This window comes from Bombus flavifrons, chromosome 16 (genome assembly GCF_040668555.2).
Source record: "Bombus flavifrons isolate JBK064 chromosome 16, iyBomFlav1_principal, whole genome shotgun sequence".
NCBI lineage: Eukaryota > Metazoa > Arthropoda > Insecta > Hymenoptera > Apidae > Bombus > Bombus flavifrons.
The window spans coordinates 9,321,732-9,345,650 of NC_138457.1; the positions used below are offsets into that span (position 1 = coordinate 9,321,732).

The 23,919-nt window shown below is 37.0% G+C and overlaps 1 protein-coding gene across 10 annotated transcripts in view; it reads left to right on the top strand.

Annotated features, from left to right (window-relative positions):
- dnc (phosphodiesterase dunce) overlaps nt 1–23,919 on the top strand; it is a 352,460-nt gene that overhangs the window by 175,512 nt on the left and 153,029 nt on the right. For 5 of the 10 annotated variants that reach the window (XM_069129688.1, XM_069129689.1, XM_069129690.1 and 2 more), the window contains exon 1: nt 1,774–1,981. The exons of the other annotated variants lie outside the window; for them this stretch is intronic. The gene's annotated coding sequence lies outside the window, so the exon portion shown is untranslated. Of the gene's footprint in view, nt 1–1,773; nt 1,982–23,919 lie in introns of those variants that run through there. 10 annotated transcript variants of the gene reach the window in all.

Genomic DNA, 23,919 nt, shown 5'->3' on the forward strand with positions numbered 1-23,919 from the left:
AACAATTTGGAAAAACGTTTAACTTTACATGCTTTTTCAAATCGAGTTTCCAAAAAATTAGGCGGCTGTCGTCATTATTTTTGAACCACCCTGTACGATGGAGTGTGTGGAGACTTCAATTGAACAATTTGGGAAAACGTTTAACTTTACATGCTTTTTCAAATCGAGTTTCCAAAAAATTAGGCGGCTGTCGTCATTATTTTTGAACCACCCTGTACAATTGAATGTGTGGATACTTCAATTTAACAATTTGGAAGGAATTGACCCTAATTTTAATGTATTGTGTTGCATATTATGTGGAAACACGAGAAAAAGGAATTTTTATTATTAATAATTGATAAAAAAGAAATGTTTCTAAGAAGTTAAAAAATTTAAATGGTATAAAGCCTTCGCTCTAAAATTCCCATCTACGAAATATTTTACCCACAGGATATATCCTGTATATATGTATATACCCCATATATAGTAACATAGTAACTCGAAGAAGAAGTCGTTCGAAACACATGGATTTCCAAAAACAGCCGCAAGGTACCAAGGAACGGACCAGGTCGTTTCAACCACATCGACCAAATAAAAGCGACAATCGCCGCTCTCTTTCCTTGCTTGTCATAAAAGCAGCTTCGATCCAGGAAAGACCAGCGATCTGACCGCTCCTAAATCTCGTTTCCTCGCGAGATTAAACGTCCCTCGGGTCTACGAGCATCATAGTTTTGCTCGTTGAAAGCAGAAGAGGAGAATGTGACTACAGTTCCTTTTTTCCAGTTTATGGGAAAAAAGAACTTTTCTGTTTTGTAAAACTCCTTGAGGAAAAGAACGTTTCCTTTTCTGGAACTTCTATTTATATGAAGGAATTCAATCACGCATACTGCGTACCGTCATCAAAGACAAAGGATCGGTTTTCAACTACTCTAATCCGAAATTCTATATCTCTTTCCAAATTTCATCCATTCGAAGCTATTCTTCGCTCGAATTCACCTTTGTCAAAAATACAAGTCTCGCGCTCCTTAATCTCACCTCCTCTACCAAATTACAAATCTTGAACTTCGAAACCTGGATGTCTTGGAAGTCACGCGAAAATACCTGCAGCTTTGTGCTAACCTCGTTCCAACTCACTTGCAACAAAAACAGAGCATCCGCTTCTCAACTACCCAAACATAAAATCCCATTTCTCGCGTTAGCCTATATTCGGATCCATTCATCAAAAGCACAGGCCCAAGCCTTAAAATCGGGCTTCCTGGTCCAAATCTCAAACCATGGAGACCTGGACGTCCTTTTCTAAACAACACGATAACGCCTATGTACACATTGCCATCCTATCCAACTTCAAAGCCCCATTCTTCGGTGGTATTCTTCGTTTGGCTGCTGTTTGATGGGAAACACGAGTCTTACACTCCGTCAACAGCCCTAAAATCATTTTTCTCGGACCGAATCTCAAGCCATAGGAACCTGGACGTCATCTCCTAAACAACACAATGACACGTCTATCAGCAACTTGGAGATTCCATTTCACGTTTCAAGCTTCATCCATCATCCTCTGCATAACTTCGCCAGTTCCACGCTCGTGTGTCCATCCTTTTAGCCAAACTTCCTATCATAAGTCAGTACCAAAGGAAACGCGTGTCGCTTGGCCGACAGTGGCCGCTACTCCGAGCGGAAGAGCGCGGTGTCGAGCGAGCGAGAAGGAGAGAGAGACAGAGAGAGCGAGAGAGAGAGCATGCTCACAGCGGTGGTCTGGGTTCGCAGGAGAGTAGCTCGACGACGCTCACTCAGTGCGACAGCACGCGCGACCTCGACCGGACCAGCGTGGCTGATCCAAAGATCGTTTCGCGCCGTGAATCATTGCTCGCGCGCGGCAATGAGACATTCCGTGTCATCTGATCCTTGTTTCTCGATCAAAAGGAATTTCTGCGCTTGTCATCTCGGACTTTCGACTTTCTCCTCTCCGCCGAGGCTACTTAGGAAGATTTAAAACAAGTTGGAGGTGAGACAAACTATTTTACGAAGAGGAAGAGTCCTTTGAACTGGCTCATTGGCGTGGAAACTGGTCAATTTGAGACGCTACGGATGTTGTAGGTGTTGTGGATCATTGTCGAGGCACGTTCTGTGATCCTTTGAGGGAATTGGAGTCGGCAAATGCTGGGAATTATTGCACGGATTTAAGGATTTATCGTGGCACTGCTGTTAGGTCGTGTTTGAGGAAGTTTGACGGGGTTTGAGTGGCTCTTTTTCCCGGAGAAATGGTTTGTGTTTGCAGTTGGATGGAGAAGCTTGATTCGAGTATTGTAACGGCTGGACTCAGTAGGTAGAAGTAATCTTGAACGTAATGGAAGTAACTGGATGTTAATTCAAGAGGAGATGTTAATTCGAGAGGTTGGTGAGAGGAGTAATGGGATTTGAAGATCTCGACTAGAGTGGAAACGAAAATTGTTGCAGTCCAGAGAAAGAGTTGCTGGTTAATGATACGTGTTGTTTATGCAGTCGCGTTGCTGGAGGATGGGAAACGAGAAACGGAAAAGATAGGAAATGAAAATAGGATGGAGCAATGGTAGCATGATTTGGAGAAAATGGGAAATGGAAAATAAAGAAAATGGCAAATGGAAAATATACAGATGGAGAATTGAAGCGGGAAACGGAAGATACAGAAAAGGAAAACGTAATATGAAAGGAAACATCCAAATGAAAGTAGAGAAGTGCAACAAAGCAAGGATCATAGAGAATAGGAAATGAAATACAATAGAAGGAAGAAATACAAAAGTGAAATTAGACGATAGGAAAAGTAAAGAAGCAAGTAGAAATTTCAAGAAGAAGAAATAGAGAATTATAAACTGGAAAATAGAAAACGAGGAATTTCAAGGATTAAAAATAAAACTAGACCGCTACACTTGACTTTTAACCGTCATATACTTAGCCTAGTAATGAATCATCAAGACACTATCACTCTCGTTGTGCTTTAAAGCTCGTTTTCTGCACCGAGAAATATCATTTCGAGAGACTTTCAAAACATGAAAAATTTCGCATTGCGCTAATGAATGTTTCCTCGCAACGCGTTTAGATAATTTTCGAAAAGTATTTAAGTCAAGATTACGTTAATTGAAACTCGATAAGATGATTTAAAGTGCTTGTGGAAAATGATCTTCGATTGGGAAATTTCAAGAATCCAAGCGAATTTCAATATGATCAGATTTCTGATTGGATGGAGAAAGACTAACGGACCTTGGGAAAAGATCTAAAGACTTGCTACGTCGAAATTCCCAGTTCAGAATTACTTAAAAAATCACAAATGGTTAAAACAAAAAAGTGCAAAATTCCATACATAGAATTTCTTGAAAGCTTCCATACAGAACGTCTTGGATTTCATATTGAGAGTATTTGACAGCAAGGCTGCAAAAGTTAGCGTAATTCACTACGAATAGAGAGCCTAAATCACTATGAAAGCTTCCACGCCATCAAAGGGCTCTTTCTCGCGACGATTTATCACGAAATCAACAGAAGAACGATCCCCATCTTTTGGAGTACCGGCAGTTACCGTATCGCGTCGTCGTATGAGGTTAAGTGCGCGTTCGATTCTCGTAAACCAAGGAATCGATCGCTAGGAATTACGACGAATTATCAGTTCCCGGGCCATCCAGCTTTTTTCCTCTCCATTATCGATTCTTGAACACGCTACAGTCAGAAGTATCTATGGATATTTATACAAATTGGTAGTTTAAAAAGTCACGTAGTTTTATCGTATTTGATATATCAATTCAATATCAATTCACACATTTAATTATAATTTAAGAAACACACGGAACGTCGTATAATTGGCAAGTTTCCAAACTGTATGAAAAGCTTTGTTCCATATTTCGTTCTACCAACTTGTACTTACATTCTAACTTTTCCATTGTGTATTATTTATTTAAACTTTCATATTCACACATACATCATTATTTTTCTATTATTTACATTTTGTATTTCTTTATCCCTAACTTTACTTGCATATTTTCCATTTATTTTCTTCACTCTTTTACGATCGCTCTCTCGCCGATTGCGTTATGATTACCGGGATCCTGTATATCTCGGCGCACTATGTATACTCCATGAGCTTTCAAACTTTCACGATGCCCATAAATGCATGGAAATTCTAGTTACGCGTTTGAGGATTCACGCGTGTTTTCGCTGCCGTTGTTTGAGAAAATCGCGGAAGCCCAGCGAGTTGGAATAGAATAGTTCTAGCGATATTTCGGGAAGTTTGGATTTCAGGTTAAACGCTTCTATATAATCCGAGAGCGTTCTAGAGTGACCACGGCTGTGCCGATGAGTTTTCCAGCTTTTTCGATTTACTGCGCTCCGTGGCCAACTTGGGTTCGTTTGTTCGCAATGGCAGTTGTGTGTAATTTGATAGAGTTTCGACGGATTGCTGGGTTTCTTTGGATTTACGCGCGAATGTTGGGAAACGAACTGGAATAACTTGGATACTGCGAGATTGGAAATGGTTTGTCGGGTGAACCGCAGATTTAAACATTTCAATGGATCCGTATTTAATCGACAATCGAAAAATGTAATATTATAAGTCGCGATGACCACAATATACATGATTTGTATAGAAATTCAGTTGTATTAGATTGTTTTTATCGTTGAAGGTAGATATTGATTTGACAGAGTCAAGTTGAGGGTCTCATACTAAATGGGCAAAATATTGAGTACTTAGAATCGAACGTGTAAGCATAATAACATAATCATAATCAGGGCTAGATACTTAAATGCTAATTAGGATGCGATATTTAAGTAGCAATTGATAAATGAAAACTGTGGCAAGAAATCGGTGATTGGAAAAGGTACCAATAATAGATAGTGAATTAGGGATTGAACTAAAATTTGGAAAATTATTTTTTATTCAGATATTCTTACATACGACACGTTCGTATCAGCCATACAATCGATATAAGATTAATTTCAGGAAATTGAGCCAAACAGTTACTTTCTGTTCAAAATTTTTTGTATCGTCTCCGAATGATTTGCGGAAGTGGGTGTGGAAATAGAGCGTGGAATAAACGTCTGTTCGTGAAAATAAATTCAGCAGTTTGACTTAGTGCTCCTGTCAATCTAAATTACCGTTCTTTCAAAGCAATCAATTCATAGCTCATAAATATACCAGTTTAAATTATTATCAAGTTCGTTGCACTTAAATATTTTAATGCCAAACAGGAACCATCCTTCTCAAACTATTGACGATTACTCGCTTCAAACTTAAAACAGTTTAGGAGAATTTAAGCGACAAATACGTTGGTAAATTTTCAACACATTCCAATAAAATCGATTTTATTTGTTACTCCAGAGTAGCTTCTAACGCCGCAGTCGAAGTTTTAACAGTTTTAAATTTAATCTCAGACCAAATCTTCTCCGAATAATAACTGTAGACTGAGTTCACCATGTGAGGGAGGAATTTGTAATTCTGAATCTAACTCAAGAATTTCTAAATATACATACTACGTGATTTAGAATGGACAATGTACACTGGGAAACACCGTGGAAATTTATTTAGAAAGAGTTTCGCATTTTCAAACCAAACGAAACATCTTCAAACCGAAGATTAATTGCAGTTTCTTAAAAAGATAAAACTCGCATTCGTCGGCTAATTTAAAATTCAACAGTCAAGTTGAAAGTCTGCTCGTAGGATATTCCTACCCTGAATTCGTTAAGAAATACGAAAGAAACACATATAGCGCTGCACGAAAGTCTTCTGTTTCAATAATAGCTCATGAATCTACTGTGATCGGACAGAAATAAATTGCAAACTCGGTGTCGCAAAATTTCTCGTAATCTGTACGATGTAATAGGATATAATAATTTCACTTGCCTGTCTTTATGGTGAATTTATCAACATTATTTGTTAACAAATATTGCTTAATATCATGCGAAAATAATATCAGGATTACAGATCAACATAATAAATCCACGAAATAACAAATATTAATTTGTTATTTTTTTAACAAATATTGCTTGATATTATCCCAAAATAACATCAAGATTGCAGGTCAACGTAACAAATGCAGAGAAGGAACTGAACTAAGGTTACAACCTAATCCACAAATACATAAGTATCGGTATACTTATGAATATACCATAGCGGATACCGTGGCATGTGAATATAGCGTTTGATCGGAAAAAGATGGGACACTGTACCATGTGCATCATATTTATTCTCGAAGCAAAGCATTTTCATTTGATAGATGATCGTAAGATTCCTTCGTAGTAGATAACATCTTGCAACAGCAGCTGTAGAACGGAGAGAAAAAATCGATGTGGAAATCTTCTTACACAAGGGACGAGTGCATTCGTCAAAGGATTGAAAGAGATAGCTGGTGTCGCCTTCGTTGTTATACCATTCCACCATCAACCGGTATTCCACTTTATTCGTCTCTCCTTTTCTGTCGTCACACCGACACAACAGTTAACGATGCTATAGACAAGGCGGACTGCTTTTCCAGCTGTACAAACATGATACATGATAAAGAGCTAAAGAAACACGTTTCTTCCACGTTGTTACCAATTCTGAAGGTTTCTCGGTTTGGATCTAACCTCCGTTCCACTTTGAGCTTTAATATCAACCAGTGTGGAAATGTGACCGCAGCAGAATGAAAGTTTCACGAACAATTTCAAATTGCTGAATTTATGGTACGTTCGAACGAATCTTAACTCACCTTAATTCAAATCGTTTTAATATTCAGTTGATAGGAATTTTTATTGTTTCCTGTCGTACTGTGCTAGAGATCAAGTCCGATCAATTCTCTCTGTTGGAATGTTTAGGATATTCTACGTTTAAAATACCGTAGAATCGAATAATTATTATAAATTATAGAACGAAATATTTGAAGTATTTGTGTTTCGCTTGTTTTGATTATTAACTCTCTTATACGATATTTAATTAACTTAGTAGTGGATATTTTACAGCAGGACTTTTGCATTAGTTTAGAGTCATTTGAAAGTATGATGCGTTTGCTAGCAAATGTTGCTGCGTTCCATCGTATTTCACCTGATAATCCACATTCTTAAGAGTACTTTGGCCCAGTTACATGTTTATACAGCTGCACGATTCTTCGCGAGTGAATCCATCTAAGCAATTCCACGCGGAAACTATTTTGCTTGGCGTTTAATGCCTGTTGTACAACTGGAAGAATATTTAAACCCAATCTGAGCATGGAACTGGCTCAAACGATTTGCGCTAACTCACCTAATAATATTCTTAGCGAGTATTGCGAAATTTAAAAGACATGGCACTCTGACAGCATTCTAATGATCATTTTAAAAAGCAAATTAAACGAAGGACACCTTTGTAAGAATCTCATTACCACGCGAAAGAACAGATTAACATAAAATTGAATAACTCAATTCCAAGTGAAGTCTACATAGATAAATAATCGCGTTCTAAGTAAGACGCGACATGAATTCTAAATAAATAAATAATCGAATACTCGATAAAATACGAAATAAATTCTACTGGAATATATTTGCTTGTTATATTAGGTTATTACGTATATAACGTATAATAAACAATACGGTATAGAAAGTATGAAAATAACGTATAATTATATTAACCTACTCGAGTATTTCACGAAAGAATATATACATGGTACAAAAATAAACGTCTTTAAAATAAATTCTACGAGATCGCGTTCAGTTGTTACACGAAGAGAATGAACAAATGTTACTTCGCAAAAAATTTCGACGTGAGAAAGACATCTGCGGAGAGAAGCTAGTTATGCACGAGAGTAAACTAATCATATTTTACACGCAAGATAACAGGATTTTTTTTCATTTTCGCGTTCGAGGAGATAGTAGAGATTCCCTGGGTTCTCGTATTTTCACATCACGTTTCTATGTCAACCATGTCAGACGGATGCCCGTTTCCGTTGAAAAGTCGCAATTCCAGCGAATATTTATCAGAGCAACGAAACCCCTGCTAATAGATTCTAATTTAATAAATAGAATGTTACAAATGAGAAATATGCAACCGTTCTGTCGGTGTCACGCGGTTGTTCGCGATTTTTCCACGTGTACCTACCCGTGACTCGATCTCTAAAAATATTTCCAACACTTTTGAATTTCGCTTCCCTTTGACAGCTGTTCTTTAAGGTCACGCCATTTGGTAAACCGCGAACTTTCGATTTTTTAATCCGTTAGAAAATTTGTCACGCGTCGAAGTAACAAGTAACTTCCGGGACCAAAGCAGATACTCGAACTCCTATTCTTCGGAAAGAAGAAAGTCACTAGAGAGTCAGTGTTAGATATCTGTCGAAAGGGAAGAACACTCGTGACAGCCAACAAGTAACAGATACTTGCCGATACAAACTGAACCCTCAACCTGTTATTTCCTAGGAAGGAAAAAAAGGTCCCTAGAGAACACGAGTTCAGTGTCTCAAACGCTTGGCCCAACCCTCGAATCAGACAGCCAAAATCTCGAGCATGCGAGCGCCAGAAAAAGCACAGAAGCCGTCTCCTCTGCCAAGATTTCGCTCCGCTTCATCGCTAGCGAACGCAGTTCGAAGCTTCGATCGGTTTTTTTCAACATTTCCGCGCAGCTGTTGCGTTTCACACCGATCGTTCCACATTTCACGCGTTCCCACGCGACGCCGCCTACCGTTCCACTGTCAACGACGTTAAAACGTCGACACGGGTCAACATTCGAGCGCGTCTCTTCGCTCGAGTTCCTCTTTCGTTCGCGGAGACGAATTAGTAAGCGTGGCACTTGGGGCGCTGGCGACAGAAATAGAAGGGTCTTAATCAGCTCGACTAGGGAATTCGAGAAATTTTCGATGCTCAAGACGACTCGCTTCGAATATTTTTGTCCTCGATGTCAGGCTTCAGCGGTATTTTGATATTTGCAATATCATAATCGAATGCCTTCGAAGAATATTTCAATGGATTGTAATTAAACATATTATCACGATATTACAATTAGTATAGTAGCGTCAAACATTTAATAATTTGTCGAAAATGAGATATATTTCGACAATATTTAGGTAAAATGTATTTATTTACGATACATTACATCCATATTTGAGCGGAAAATATTTGAAGAATATTCACGTACGATATATTGGGTTGGCAACTAAGTCAATACCGCTTAATGACAAAATCCGCAATCGCTCAGTTGCCAACCCAATAGTTGAAGAGTTTCTTAGTAAAATTTACTCGAACAATATTCATGTTGTCTGTTAACCATTGATTTATGATAACCAGGAAAATGGCTTGTTAAACAATTGAAAACCTTGTTTGTCAGCTATCCCCTCTGCTTTTTCTTTTTATTCGTCGGAACAATAGGAGTCGATGTTCATAGAACCGAAGACATCTGTGCTTTTTGTTTATGTCGTTTCTTCGTAACGTCGATGCGTTCCATTTTTAACGCATGGAATTTGTTGCGAATACGGACGAACGTTCGTTTGTCAGTTAATCGATCCATAGTTGTGTTCGATCAGTTAACGTATTTGTTTAAAAAGTTCGCATTCGTACAACGAAGCACGTGCATGAAATTTCATGTAGCTGGAACCTCGGTTCAGAAACTCGGTTACGAGATTGCGCATCTAAAATTAAAAATTGAATATTAACCGTCGTAAAATACATTTCATCTACCTTGGGAAGATAATATGGTAATAAAAATTAATTGCACAGACCATAGAACGATCTAATCACTTATACAAAACGAAATTATTCGTCGTCAATCTCGTTGAAACTGAATTAACCGAGAACAATTAACACCAAGCAAAAGTAACAATTTATCGCGAAGAATATCATACGAAACACTTTGCGTGCATGAAAAATTCACCAGCGAGAACGACGCGTGCGAGTCGCAACGAAGCTGGCAGGTTCTTGTTTCTTTAATTGTTAAATGCCGTTTTTACACTTTGCTGTACGTCCAAGAAAGTAGAAAGAGAGAGATAAAAAGTTAAAAAAAAAGACGAGAAAAATGGAGCTCTCGCGTGATGGTAACTTTTTCATCTATCTGTCACAGATCTGTGCTAATGGACGTTGATTCGTGTTTGCTGCTTGTATCGACCAAACGAGCCAGTAGAATACGATGATCGTGGTCAGACGATGCTATTCGTGTACAGTTGATAAGGGGAACGCCGGAAGTGGGGCATCCTACGATTGCTGTTGTTGATCGATTGCTTCGTTGGTTTACTATTTAGCGTTTTTCGCAATACAGTGACGGAATGTGTCGTGGACGAACGATTAGGTTTGAGGAAGGTCGCATTTAGTTGCTTGACGATCTTCTAATTTCTCTTTTGGAAGAGACATTACGAGATTTTATTTCTGAAATTTCTCATTCGACAGAGATTTTAATTTTTCTTCCAACGCGAGGAAAAACGTTAAGATCTCGCTGGTTTGCTGAGGTTTGAAGAGCATTCTGAACCTTGCTATGTACTGGTAGATTTCTTTTTAGAGAAATAATTTTATGCAGCGTAGAATTTATTTTTTTAAATATAAAATACCAGGTGACTGAAGTTCGAGAGCTAATCGTGGATTTTGTTGATTTGCAAAGATTTGCAGAGGATTGTAGATGTTAATAATCAACGAAAAATCTTCCTTTTTGACATTTGTTTGTCAATGAATGTTTCTAGAAATGCTCTATTCTTTTGCTATAACGTTTAAAACCACGTCTACCGAATAAACGTTTCCAATTACCGGAAAACGCATTTTGTGGCGGGCGATTACCGCCAACTGCTTCTACCACGCACGAAAATAACAGCGAATGTGTCGTCAAAGCACGGTAATGGAGTCATTAGCCTATTAGTCGAGAAGATAATTCACTTCTCTCACAAATTTGATACTAAGCACTCTGCGGTGCCACGAAACCGGTTTCTGCTGTTCCTAAATACAACTCGATATGTCTTTCTATACTTAGTCCATAGTTGTGTAGAAAATGACCGAACAATTATTTGCCAACTAACCACCACGTATCATTTCGAAAACCCGAATTACGCCAAGAAACGTGACGTGAAAAATGATTATCCCCGATGACCTTGCACAGACTGGGGAAATTTTGCAACAGAACTTTAAATGATCGCATCTCTCGACGATGGATAATGTTACAATGCGACTGGTCCCTTCAAATTTATCTCGGGGATAATAACGTAAAATTGGAATTGAGTGCTTTTACGTTATTTATTAATTTATATCGCAATGCGTGAGAACGATATTGATTCTTATACGCGATGACGATTGTGAAAACGATGGATCGTGAAAAGTGTAAAATTTGAAGTTCTATCGAATTTGTAATTTATCTTACGGTACAATAATATGCGAGAAATTTTGCAAAGATAATATTTGGCTTAAATCACGTTCGTAGTCACTGGCAGAACCGAAATGTTAAAAATAAATATGACAAGATATAAAATCAGCGAAAATCATTCGAAATTCTTTGCGACAAACATTTACTTTTCTTATCAAAAAATTCTTATCTAGAATACTTTAAATGGTTCCAGAATCTGATTCACAGAGATTCTTGCGAATGAATTTATTACAATTTCTAGAAATCAAGACGCATCGTTCTCTGCGTAAATTGAAATCTTTACTTGTAATATACCAAACAAATTCGAATTGAACAAATGCGATTTAATTCAAAGGAATTAAACATGGCATTATCAGTCGAGTCCTTTCGAAATCACATTTTAAACTTATCAATTAATTTCTCCTTCATCGAAAGAGAAGAAACAACCACTCTTACTACATTGGAAAACCCCGGCCCATTATCAATTTCAAGCGAAAAAATCGCGGATCCTCGATCCGCGAATTCCTCTCGTCATTCGTATTTTAATCCAGTTATCGTGCGTGCAATCTTGTTCTTCTTTCCAGCCATTTCTGCCTCTCGTGCGTTTCAATTATTTGCTGGAGCGTGGGGAGGGGGAGGGGGGAAGCTTTCAATACCATTGAAATCGCTCAAAACGAAAAAACCGATACAAGATTATTCAAACCTAACGCGATACTTTGTTTTGCGGTGGTTGCAATGATTTGGAAGTAAAATTTTACTTTAAAATCTCAAATTCTTATTTCCTGTGAAATTATTCGATACACCACTCGTATCCGTAATCTTCCTCGAAAATTATTTCCAATTCCGATTTATAACAATATAATTTACATTTAATTGTCGACTATAATTTCCCTGGAATGTTAAGTCGCGAGGAATTTACATGGCGCAAAGTCGAGCGTCCGTATCTGTTCGAAAATTTCGTTCGTTGGATGCCAGATAGCCAACATGCATGGAAGAGTAACGGAAGCCACGTGAAAGTCACTAATTTCGCTTTTAAGACCGACGAATATTTGCCAATTGGCTCGAACGTATCTACGACATGTTGTAATTCGACGAGTCAGTTCCATGCGACGTGGACAAACTATCTCCTTGAACGCAGAAAACGCTGTCGCCCGGGGCTAATTCGTGCTCGTTGCTCCACCAAATACAAACTAGTTGCAGAGAACTGCACAGGGTTGTTTGTATTTTAAGGGAGCCTATGGCACTGGTTTCCATTTCCAGCAACTCGAAAGAATTGCCACTGTTGAAGCTGCAGTATACCGTATCTGCTGCCCTTCAACTACCGTTGATTAAACTTTTAAAAAGCTTCTCGTAGTATTTGCGAAATAGAAAAAAGGTTGTATTCGTTTGAAAGTTTTCTTTTAATTAGAGGGGAATTAATGAAATACGCAGCTAGGTTTTTATTTTTGTCGAGAAGCATTTTAACAATTGTGGAACGGTGTTTGCTCGGTGAACTTAGCTTTGCGTTGCTTTCCTTTTTTGTAATATTTATTTTGCAGTCTCTCTTGTATTTTCAGTTAAACGGGATGGCGGATAGAATCGAGGAATCCTGTTAACGGTTCTATTAAAATATTTCCTGAAAATATTTTGCCCCATTTTATACTTTTTTGCTCTTCTAATAAATTGATTACGATTTGTATATGTTTCATCCGCTACAAATTCCATTCTATTTAAGAGCACAGTTTCACGAACAACATTTCTATCGAACGCTTTGTGTCCTGTTTCCTACTTTTCTTTCCTAAATTTCGTCATTTATTTTAATCTTCACTTCGCCTCTATGTTTCTTTCTCAGGCATAGTAAATTAGCAGCAGTCCTAATTTTTCTCGCTACTCCTATAATCGGTATAAGTGGTAGACTGCATCTGTAGAAAAAAGTATTTTTAGAGATCAGGCGAGACAATTCCTCTGTATCCTTTTTAAAATTATAGTATAACGATGTTTGATAAAGGAAATAGGCTAAAACAACGAGCGAGGTGGGAAAGAAACAGGTAAAAGGTTGCTGAAGAAAGGATGAAAATGGAACAATGAGCTAAAAGGCTACAGTTTGAATTATGCAAAATGCTATAGCCGCTTTCTGCCAGTTAGGACGCACTCGTGTCGGTCGATCGTATTGTGGACATTCTACTGTCGTCCTACTCGTGATATCAGTTCGATATCGTTTCTACAGGACTAGATAGAGAACACTATTTCATATCGCAAGGATTACATAGAAACCATTATTTCATATCATAAGTATCTTAAGTACACGATACTAGCTTGCAGTGTATAATTCTCAAAGAATTTCTCAATTGAATTTTATTCTAATTGTAGAAGTACGAACATATTTTTTTAATTCGATAATTCCTGCAAAATATGATACAATTTCTGTTTCGTTTTTGTAGTACATATATTTATACCATAGAATGGCATGAGATTAAGTAGAATGTGATCTTACGTTTTAAGTATACAATACTTGGCTTCTAGCGTGTAATACTAGAAGGATTTTTGAATCGAATTTTATTCGAAATATTTTCTTTGAATAAACTTTAGACAATATGTTTACCATAATAGATCAACGTGATTTTTAAATGTTTAAAACGTCAAACTTTTTTCAAAGACACAGCTGCATCGTTTTTGACGACATTTATCTTTCTCTTTGATCAATTTTGATTCATTTTTACTTAATGCAAAACGGTGGACGTGTAATTAAAGCAAGAGTTAAATGAGAATTCATTCGAACGTTTAACGAGCTCCGTGTCTATGTGATTAACGAATTCAACCGCACTTGTACGTCAGCTAAACGATAAGCTTTTTTCTCCGAGATGGCAAATCTGTACTCGCCTATCAAAATTTCTCCAATTTTTCGTGAAATTCTTTATTTCCCTAAATGAGTGAGAGCGACAGTTATGTCGAATTTACTCTGCGTAATGACGAAATTTTGTTAAAAACTTTGTCGTGTATCATTGCGTATTTGCGAAACACGGAAAATGCCACGATGAAAGAACCTTTCCTTCTTATATTTGCGGAATACAGAAATTCGTAGAACTAAGTTTGAAAGATTGTTGGCAGAAAAATGAAAACATTCGGCTGAAATTAAAAAACGTTGGTACGAGAGTTTGGCTATTAAATATTTAAGAATACGACTGTTTCAAATTAGAAAGAAAATAAATTACAGTTCGGAATTTTTTTCTTAATTAGACTTTCCAATTAGACTTTGTCAAACAATGTAAATGTTATTTTTCCATATGGAATTACAATGCATTCCTATAAATTCATTTAATTTAACTTTCTTAGCATTCGCATTTACTAAAGGTTACACGTGTCTCTGATAAAAAGAACGAACATTGTGAACTTTCTAAAGGTAGGAGCGTTACAGACAAAAATGTTACTTTAACGAGTTGATATTTCGTATTGCGCGTGTAGTATTCAAGGTAGTATTGCTTTCACAATGAACGAGTGCGTCCTTTGTTAAAATAACACGTAACGGGAACAATGTTCACGTTAAATAATCTAATTATATGGATGTTCCATTCTTTTGAATAAAATTGCGGGATATGATTACTTTGTAAAGGGAGATGCTGGGAAAAATTGGAGGATTAAGTATTTCGAAATAAAATTCCAGTGTTTTTCATGCAACAGAAAATAATATGTCAAATCTTGTGTGCAGAGTTTCCGTGAAAAGGTAAAAAATATTCCCACAGGCTTTCACGGTATTTTCATCGAACATTTTGTCGAATATTTTCATTATTATTTGTTTATAATACTAGTATCGATACTGACTTACGATGGTATTTTGGAAGAATTAAAAAATTCCCAGGGAAATAAAAACATCCAAACTTTTTAATTTCTCATGCGCATAAATTTTTTTAATTTCTCAACTTTTAAAGACTTAAAAGACCCTAAAAGATATCCGAAAAGTTACAGATATCCTATTTTACGGATCTTTGGAACATTCTAATTTATTGCCACAGATTCATGTTCAAAATAAAAAGAATTTTTCTTAGAATTACACGTTCGATGGAAAGTGCCAGCATCTTTGGAATAAACAAATGGTTTATCGCTAGCGATACGTTGCAGGGGAATTGACGAATTAAGTCGATCGATATCGGTCGTTGTCGATTGTATGAGAAGCTTGGATTGGCCGTGTTTCATCCTCGATACTCGCATCATTTCCCCCGCGAAACGTGAAAAATAGCCAATGCTGCTCGATGCCTGTGGAACGATTTATTTTACCACGCCACGTGAAATGGACGAACTCCTAATTCTGACGCAGTAAGCGTGAAACTGTGTAATTTAATACTATTCGCGCTTGACTGCTAATTAATTTGACACTTGATATCATTATTAGTTATATTACGAAGTATCTTCTTTTCGTATCGATGATATTTACTTTTGTGTAACTCGATACCATGATTACTGCTGATACTCGACTAATAATTGTTTATCTCACTTGATACTGTCGTTTGATTAAATTGCAACAAACTTTTTTCACTTCACGAAGCTGCTATTATTTTTTACACGGCACGATGTCACCTTTTATTCCTTAGTATGTTCGCCTGCGTGTAATCTAATACCATTGATACTTGATACTCGATACTTGATATCGTTACTTTGCTAAATTCTTTGCTCCAAAATCGAAGAATTGGAATTTTGCGATTTCCTAAAAGTGGCAGAATATTTCAGTTGCAAGAGACACAATCGTCGAATTTATCATCAACGTGTACATATCTGCAAACACAATTAGGAGGATTCCGAATGCTTCATTGCGAATTTATTAAGGCAATTATCCATAAATCAAGGTTAGTTGCAGGTAAACGAATTTCCAGGAAAATAAATTGAATTCCACGCGTACAAATCAATTTATGACAATTGCCAACAAATCGTTTATTAATTCGTTCGTACACGAAGTAACAACGAAAATCGAATCGAGCAAGTAAATTAATACGAAGATTAAAGCAATTAGGTGAAACCCTTGGAGCAAACAAATAGAATTAAAAAAATTAGCTTCTGTTCGTTATAATACGAAGGGAGTAAAAGAGCACGAGTTACGGGTCGCATAGAAATCGCTCATAAATAAATTAAACAGGTAGTTTAACTCGACTCTCGAGGGATTCCTCGAGGAGCAGACAACGTTCCCTGAAAAAATAGATTTTCTCGCGGGAGTTTTCGCTGGAAAGTCCTCTCGCACAAAAAGGTTGCGTTCGTGATTGGAAGTTGTCGGTCTTTCTCTTTCTCTCTTTCTCCTCGCATCGCTCGAGAAATCCACAATCTCTTCTTTACACAAGATGCTCGCTAAACGATACTATCGAACTCTCGATGGGAAACCTTTTGAATTTTATTTTGCCAATCTTCCTTCCAACGTTTCGTTTTGTCTATTTATTTGTTCTTAAATTGAGGAATTCTTCCTCGTTCCTGTGAACAACGTATGTTTCGAAATCTTTTTCGTTTGGTTTACAGGACAGATACATATTTTCGAAACACTTGAAGTTGCGAGTTCGTCGATTAGATGGACGTGAAATTAAAAAATCGAGAAATGGAAGATTTGGAATAAGAAATTTTGTATAACGTAGTACACGAGTTGCTAGGATTAATTTGTAATAATTGTAAATTATCGAGTTAGCAAGTAACAAGATTCAATTGTGAACTGTAATTTAATTTCTTTCTGCCTGGATAATTATTATCTCAGACGCGATCGTTATTTATGGAGTTTCGAGAATCTTGCTCGACTTTATCACCTTCCTTAATCATCTCACCTATTAGTACTAATTATGAGAAATTTTTCATAGGAGAGAGAAAGTTTACTGAAAGATAATATTATAATATCTCGATCCACTGCAATATAAGCAGTTTAATGAATCTCCGTTAATAATTATACTTATTATGCAATAATTTTCATCGTCAATCAATGTGTATTCTAGATTCTAGATCAATGTGTATTCTAAATATGCAAACTTGTCAAATAAAATTAGAAGAACTGAACACAGAGACATAGCAGCAAAATTTGCTATAAGTATGAAAAATTCCAACGTTCTCTAATTCTATCTTTTTTCGTTTCATCAATTTCACAAAAGACAGATGAAAACACGAAAAATGTTGGTACTTTGAAAGACTAAAAAAATATGGGAAGAAAAAACACGCTAATTAATTTAATAATTTATCGTGATAACGCGATCATTAAACACCCTATTTATAAGCAAGATAATTATTGAAGTGTCGGGAGACTCGAAGTTTGGCAAAACCAAAGTTGCTGCAGCTTCGATGGCAATTTAAACTTTAATATCATGGAAGCTTCCAATTAACTACGGGTCCTGCATGCTCGAGTCGACTCGGCAGTTCGATTGGCTGTTCCAAGCAGCGCGAATTCGCGAAATAATTTAATATTTGTTCGATTATCGAATCTCCATGTTGCGACACATTCCAATCGAGTTAAACGACAGATCGGTCGTATTAAAAGACAAATGATTTTAGAGGTTTCTTTTATCACAGACTGTTTTTGTCACATCCATGATATTGCATCTGGGAGATTAGAATTTAGTTGAGAAAGTTCTTAATGAGTCATTCTCCTTTGCAACTGCGGAAGCTTTCTTCGTTCCATGCAAAAAGATCGCAAAAACTGCTTTCTTTGTGACGCAAGAAGCGTGTTTTTCTTGGTTGTTAAGGAAATCGATGTCTCTCGACAGTTCTGTTAAAATTCATTTGTGCAAAACATTGTGCGAATTTTCCTCAAGTTATGCGAATTTTAATATCCTTTTAAAATTGTAGAATATATATAAAGACGATTAAAATCCGAAATCTTCGTAAATTATTTCCAAACTTAAGTTTGAAAAGGTTGGAAATTTCCTTTTCAATTCTTTTCGTGGTCTTGCGGCCAAATATCTCTCGTAGTTTTAAAATTTCTTAAAAATTTGGATTTTTAAAATTTTTATACCAAACCGAATCAAAACGAAAATTTATTTCCAAAATTCCGATAATCCTGATAATCGTACGAAATTTGACAAAAATCGTGTATTTAAAAAAAAGTTTCCTAAATATTATATATTAAATACAGCAATTGTGAATATTACAGACACGTGGAAATAGCGCGGATCACGTATTTTACACCCTTCTCTGGAGGATTTCTGAGAATTTTATCGAAACTGTCGCCGTAATTCACCTGCAACCGTAACAAACGAGCGTGTGCCGAATTTCCTCTAGCGTTTCACTCGCGAAAAGCGATTATTTACGATCGATAAATTCTTTTTTCCGGTGGAAAACTGCATTTCGAGCGGCGATACACGATTGATGGAAACTTTTAATAAAATTCGTCACCATGAAAATTCACGGTACCTCGTCTGAAATGCAAATAACGACGGTACATATTCATGCACGACTTGTTTATTTTTCAAGAACGTGTTCCTTGTAATAGGGAATTTCGATTCTAAATGTTTCGTTTAACGAGAACTCTCAATCGTGGCGAACAATCGAGGATCGTTGGAATGCAAACAATTGCTTTCATCTTCGAATATATGTATAACATTTTTATGTAATCGTACGAATTTGAAGATTGTAGTATTTGCTGTGGGGAATGACTAAAAGATTGTATCAGTTGGTTAACCGAAGATTAAGGAAGGTTAAGAAATTGAGAAATATAAAAATATTTAGCAACGAAATTACTACTTTCCTGGATCAATAATTTAGCAACGAATAATCGGGCAAGTGGTAAAAGATTCCGAGCGATTTTTTTATGGAAAATTATAAATTATATATTGTGTGTTATACGGAAATGCCTAATTATAAATTACGATAAAAAATTCAAATTATTAACTGTTATTATCAGAAAAAGAAAAAGGACAAGGTTCCGAGAGATTTTTTATGGAAAATTATAAATCATATATTATGTGTTATACAAAAATGCGTAATTATAAATTACGATAAAAATTTCAAATTATTAACTGTTATTATCAGAAAAAGAAAAAAGACAAGAAGAGAGGTGTCAAACGCACTTACTCAGACCCATCCGAATCGATATTAAAGTTAGAATGTCTGGCCATAACGTGAGTAACGACTCGGGCAAACTTCGAATATGGCCCTTATCATCTCCGGGGTCCAGTAAGGTTAATGCAACGCTTCAGGTGTCGAGTCGCAGCGCGAAGGTCCAGAAGGCAATGGGAAATCACGAATCAACCAATGAAACTCGAAACTATCGTCGCGTTTCCTCTCAACGCTTTCTCTTGAATATTCTTTAATTTTAGAAATTCTAGAATTTGACTTGGTACTCACAGATCGATAGAACTTGGATACTACGCTACTGTTTCTTTTCTAAGAACTATTTATATAATTTTGGGAACTAAAGTAGGTCATGTTAGGTGGAGGTTGGAGATCGAGCAAGTTTGCCAGATGACGAGATGCGATATAGATGTTTAGATCCGCATCGCAATCAAGATTCCTGTCCCTTTTTTTTAAAGAAATATTCTGTAGGAAATATTCGTTGAAAGATGTATAGAAACTTTGCTGAAAATCTCCACAGAAATTCTTCCTCCTTTGCCAACAGAGTATTTCTTCAAAAAGGCATCAACACCTCTTTGTTCATATTGGGTTAAAGAATATTCATATTAAAATATGCATTGCCACTTTGCTAAAAATCATAGCAGAAATTCTCCCCTTTGTTTTTCAAGAAAATATTCGTTCAAAAAGTCATTGACATCCTCTATGTTTCGGCTGTCGATGAAAATCCCTTTTGTCATGGAAATGTTCCCTGAAAAATTCATCGACGACGACGATATCAAAAAAGAGTCTTTGATTTCTTTTCGACTTCGCCTAGCTATTCCTGTCATAAGTTCTCTCGAAAATCTACCACCTAACCCATGAACACCATTGTCCAAAATTCCACATTAATCAAAATTCCAATTCGAAAGAAATGTCGCAGTTCCTTTTTAAGTCCATCCAAGCGTCCATATTTTCCATTGCTTACAAGCGGAGAAAGAAAACGACTCTGCAATAACGACGAACCAAATACTTCTGACTATCGATTCTTTGACTTAGGTTAGGTCGGTATAGCGTAAGTATCATAATAAATACAATAGTCCTGAAATACTTTATGCAGTCACTCTCTAGACACAGCCAGAGAATCCAATTCCCTAAAAGCTCCGAATGATTTACTTTCCGCGATTATTTCAATAAGTCTGACAGCGAAACCTGAAATCTGGTGAACGCCGCACAATGTGCACAGTAGCGTGAATTACTAAACGGCAATGATCAAGTGGCGCGTGCAGAGCGGATCGCGTCTGCTTGGATCGATGCATACAGCTGGCTTGCAATAACGTGTATTATCAGGGCGGTTCACAGTCGACGAAGTCTAGCTTTGACCTACAACTCTGGCAATCTGGCTAGAACCCCACCTGGCCTATGAAATCCCCTAAATCATCCGAAAACTTAATCGCTGAGAGGAGAATCTATCGCGTGGGAATTCGCCTTTAACGGTAAAGGCCAGAGAAACTGGAACACTTTCGATGAACACGCCGCAGGTGCTAGCTGACTGAACGCCTGACCCACGCAGCGTGATCTAATTCTTTGATAGCGTCGATAATAGTATCACAGGCCTCTGAGTCGGTCTTCCGTGACATTGGGCTAGTTGATCTTCTTTCTTGCGATTTTGATTCTCTTTTTGCTTTCCATTCTTCCCTCTGGTCGAAGCGGACCAGCAGTACCTTTACGAGGTCTTCGCGAGTGTCACAATTAGGAGTTGGACTTTTATGTGTCGGATCTGTTCTTTCGGGCTTTACAATTTTTACACTAATTGGCTTCCGTAGTTTAATTTTCATCCTTTTTTTTTTATCTTTTGTTGAAGCTCACCAGTTTCTTTACGAGCCTCAATTAGGGATTGGGTTCTCACGTGTAAAATCTATTCTTTCCAGCTTCCACATTTCCAGACTAATTGGCTTTTGTATTTTGATTTTGATTCCCTTTTCTGCCTTTTGTTGCAGCGCATCGGTTTCTTTACGAGTGTTTCAATTGCAGGTTATATTTTCATGTGCAGGACTTGTTCTCTCGAGCTTCACAATGTTGCCATTAATCGTATCTTCTTTCTTCTGATTTTGATTATTTTCTCTTAGCGCTCCTATGCTTCTCTTTCTTCGATTATATTTTTCTTTCATCGATATAAACTCGCTCGTAATATTAAACAACGTGGAGTGGGTGGCTTAGCGTAAAACTTTTTTATTACTCGGATTAAGACAAGTGTAACTAAATGTCGACACGATAAATCGTGTGAAACAACGTGGGTGGATGGTTCCTCGCTCCTTAAAGCATTAAATTGGCAAAGGTCGAGTTGTAGAGCTCTTAAACAATCGAACGAAAGAATTCTAAGTGAATTCTGGCACGTTTTCTTTTCTTTCTTCAAAAATTATCTATTAATACTATCTTTATTTATAGTCTCTACTTGTAATCGATTTCTACGACGCTTCCTCCTTTCGACTGTCTTTTTAATTATGCAAATCTATCCGTTAGATTGTCAAACTATAATACGATTTTTTTTTTATTTATAGTATCTCACGAGATAGCAAAATAATAAAAATTATTCCCCGAGATGGTGAAAATGATTATTCGAATATTTCGCAAATTAGTATTCTATCGTATTTCAACTGAAATGCTCCGTTTATATAGAGCGATGATTGGACTGGATCCACGCAAAGGAAGAAACGCGCAGATTTCTATTTGAAAAGAGCTGTGCAATACTGCCATAATATTTGCGAAAGGACTATAATCCTCGAAAGATAATTCCTTTTCAAACATTCGTCTGTTTCCTTTAACGTTTCCTAATTTCAATCCAATTCAAAAATTTCTATTTTCAAGGATTTATCATTCTGTCGTCGCTTTATTCCTGCAACATGATAGTAACATGATCGTTGACCTGGAAGGTCCTCCATTAATTATGTTTTGTCGGAAACATCCTGGGACGCAACTGCGGCAATGTCTCAGGGAATATTCGCCTGAATGATATTCGAGAGTCGATATATGAGTTACAGCGTATATTAAGTGTATGAAAATATAATAGCAATCGAACGATCTCACGTTGATCGTCATGTTTTTTCATGTCACGTTTCGGAAAACAGTTTGCTTTGTCTTAAAGTCATTCCCAGAGAATGGACGAATTATCAGTCCTCTCAATAATATTGAAATACACGCGAATATATAAAATCGTCGAGCACACTTGCGTCGATTATAAATATAACTGGCAATAAACGAAGTCCGAATGTAATTGAGATTCTTCGTCTGCATGAACTTTTCATCCCCTTGTTGCAACCTCGAATGAGCGTGGAAGATAATTAATTGGAGCGGAATGCGGAGATTGCTTACCGAGCAATGTTGGCAAAGGGAAAAAGATATCGGGAAAACGGTGGAACCAGGAGAAATTAGATCGTTTGTTGAGTTTACAACAAAGAACTATTCTGTAGATTCTGTTTCAGGAATTAAAAGCTTCTGATTTCATCCTTGACATTGAGGTTAGGATTGGGTATTGAGTGAAGTATCGTAGTTGAGTATTCTGGTAAAAACTAAAAGGAAAGCCTCGGCATGTTGAAGCTCAATTAACGTGAATTACGAGCGCGATAAAAATCGTAACATCTAACAAGGAAAATATATTTTGATTTATTGAATTGTTCGTTAAAAGAACGTTTGCACTGAAAGACTGATAGAAGCCATAGAGGATTTTTCAAAGAGCATTGTAAAAATGATACGAAAAGGGAAACGCAATAACCTGATAATTCCCTATAAAAGATTCCCCTAACGTACTAAATCACTGAATCACTCGGGGTTCGCGAACTCGCGCCAATGTTCATGCTACCGTGGTATCTATTAATAAGCATCATTCGATCCTCGAAACGACTCATCTTAAAGCCGTTGAAAATAAATTTAGGAACGTGCTCCAGGCGATCATCTCCCACAGTGGATGGGTCCAAGAATATATGAAACGGTGTCCCATAATATCGAACGCATTCCCCTGGCAATCGTCGCCTAAATTAAACGCTATTTGCGTGCCAAAGCGAGAAGCGTCCGAGCAGACATCTATTGTTCATATTGTTCGTGTTGGAGACCATCTGTGCAGACGTATCCCATTTCCAAAGGCAGTTGCGTGAATTAATCACGCGTCGCTAATTCGATCTGAACAATTTCTCTCTTAATTTCAATGGCGAGTTGTTTCGTCCTCTGGCTCTGATTTCATTTCGCCTACGGATGGAATTCGATATCAACTCGAGTTATAACGACGAGTAGCAGAAACTCTGAAAATTGATACGCTACGAACTTTACTCGTTTTTAACTATCAACTTTCTTTTATCCGTCATTTTATCCGTCATTTCGTCGGATATTATTACTGGAATTTCTTAATGTTTATTTGCTTGCCGGATTTGAAATTATCGACGTACTAGCATTCACAATGGGAATTGAGTTTTATAGTCGACGACTATATTGTATTTTGAGATTTGTAGTCGATGACTATATTATATTTCGAAATGTATAGTCGATGACTGTACGGTTCATGCGACGAGAAACTTAAAAGTTCTTAGTAGGTTTTGCGTCCGTGAATGCTTCGCATTAATTTCAGAGTGGTTAATTGAGACCTTGACAGGGTTGTTCCATTTTCGGCGCGACGATTACCATTCTTGAGGAGAGCG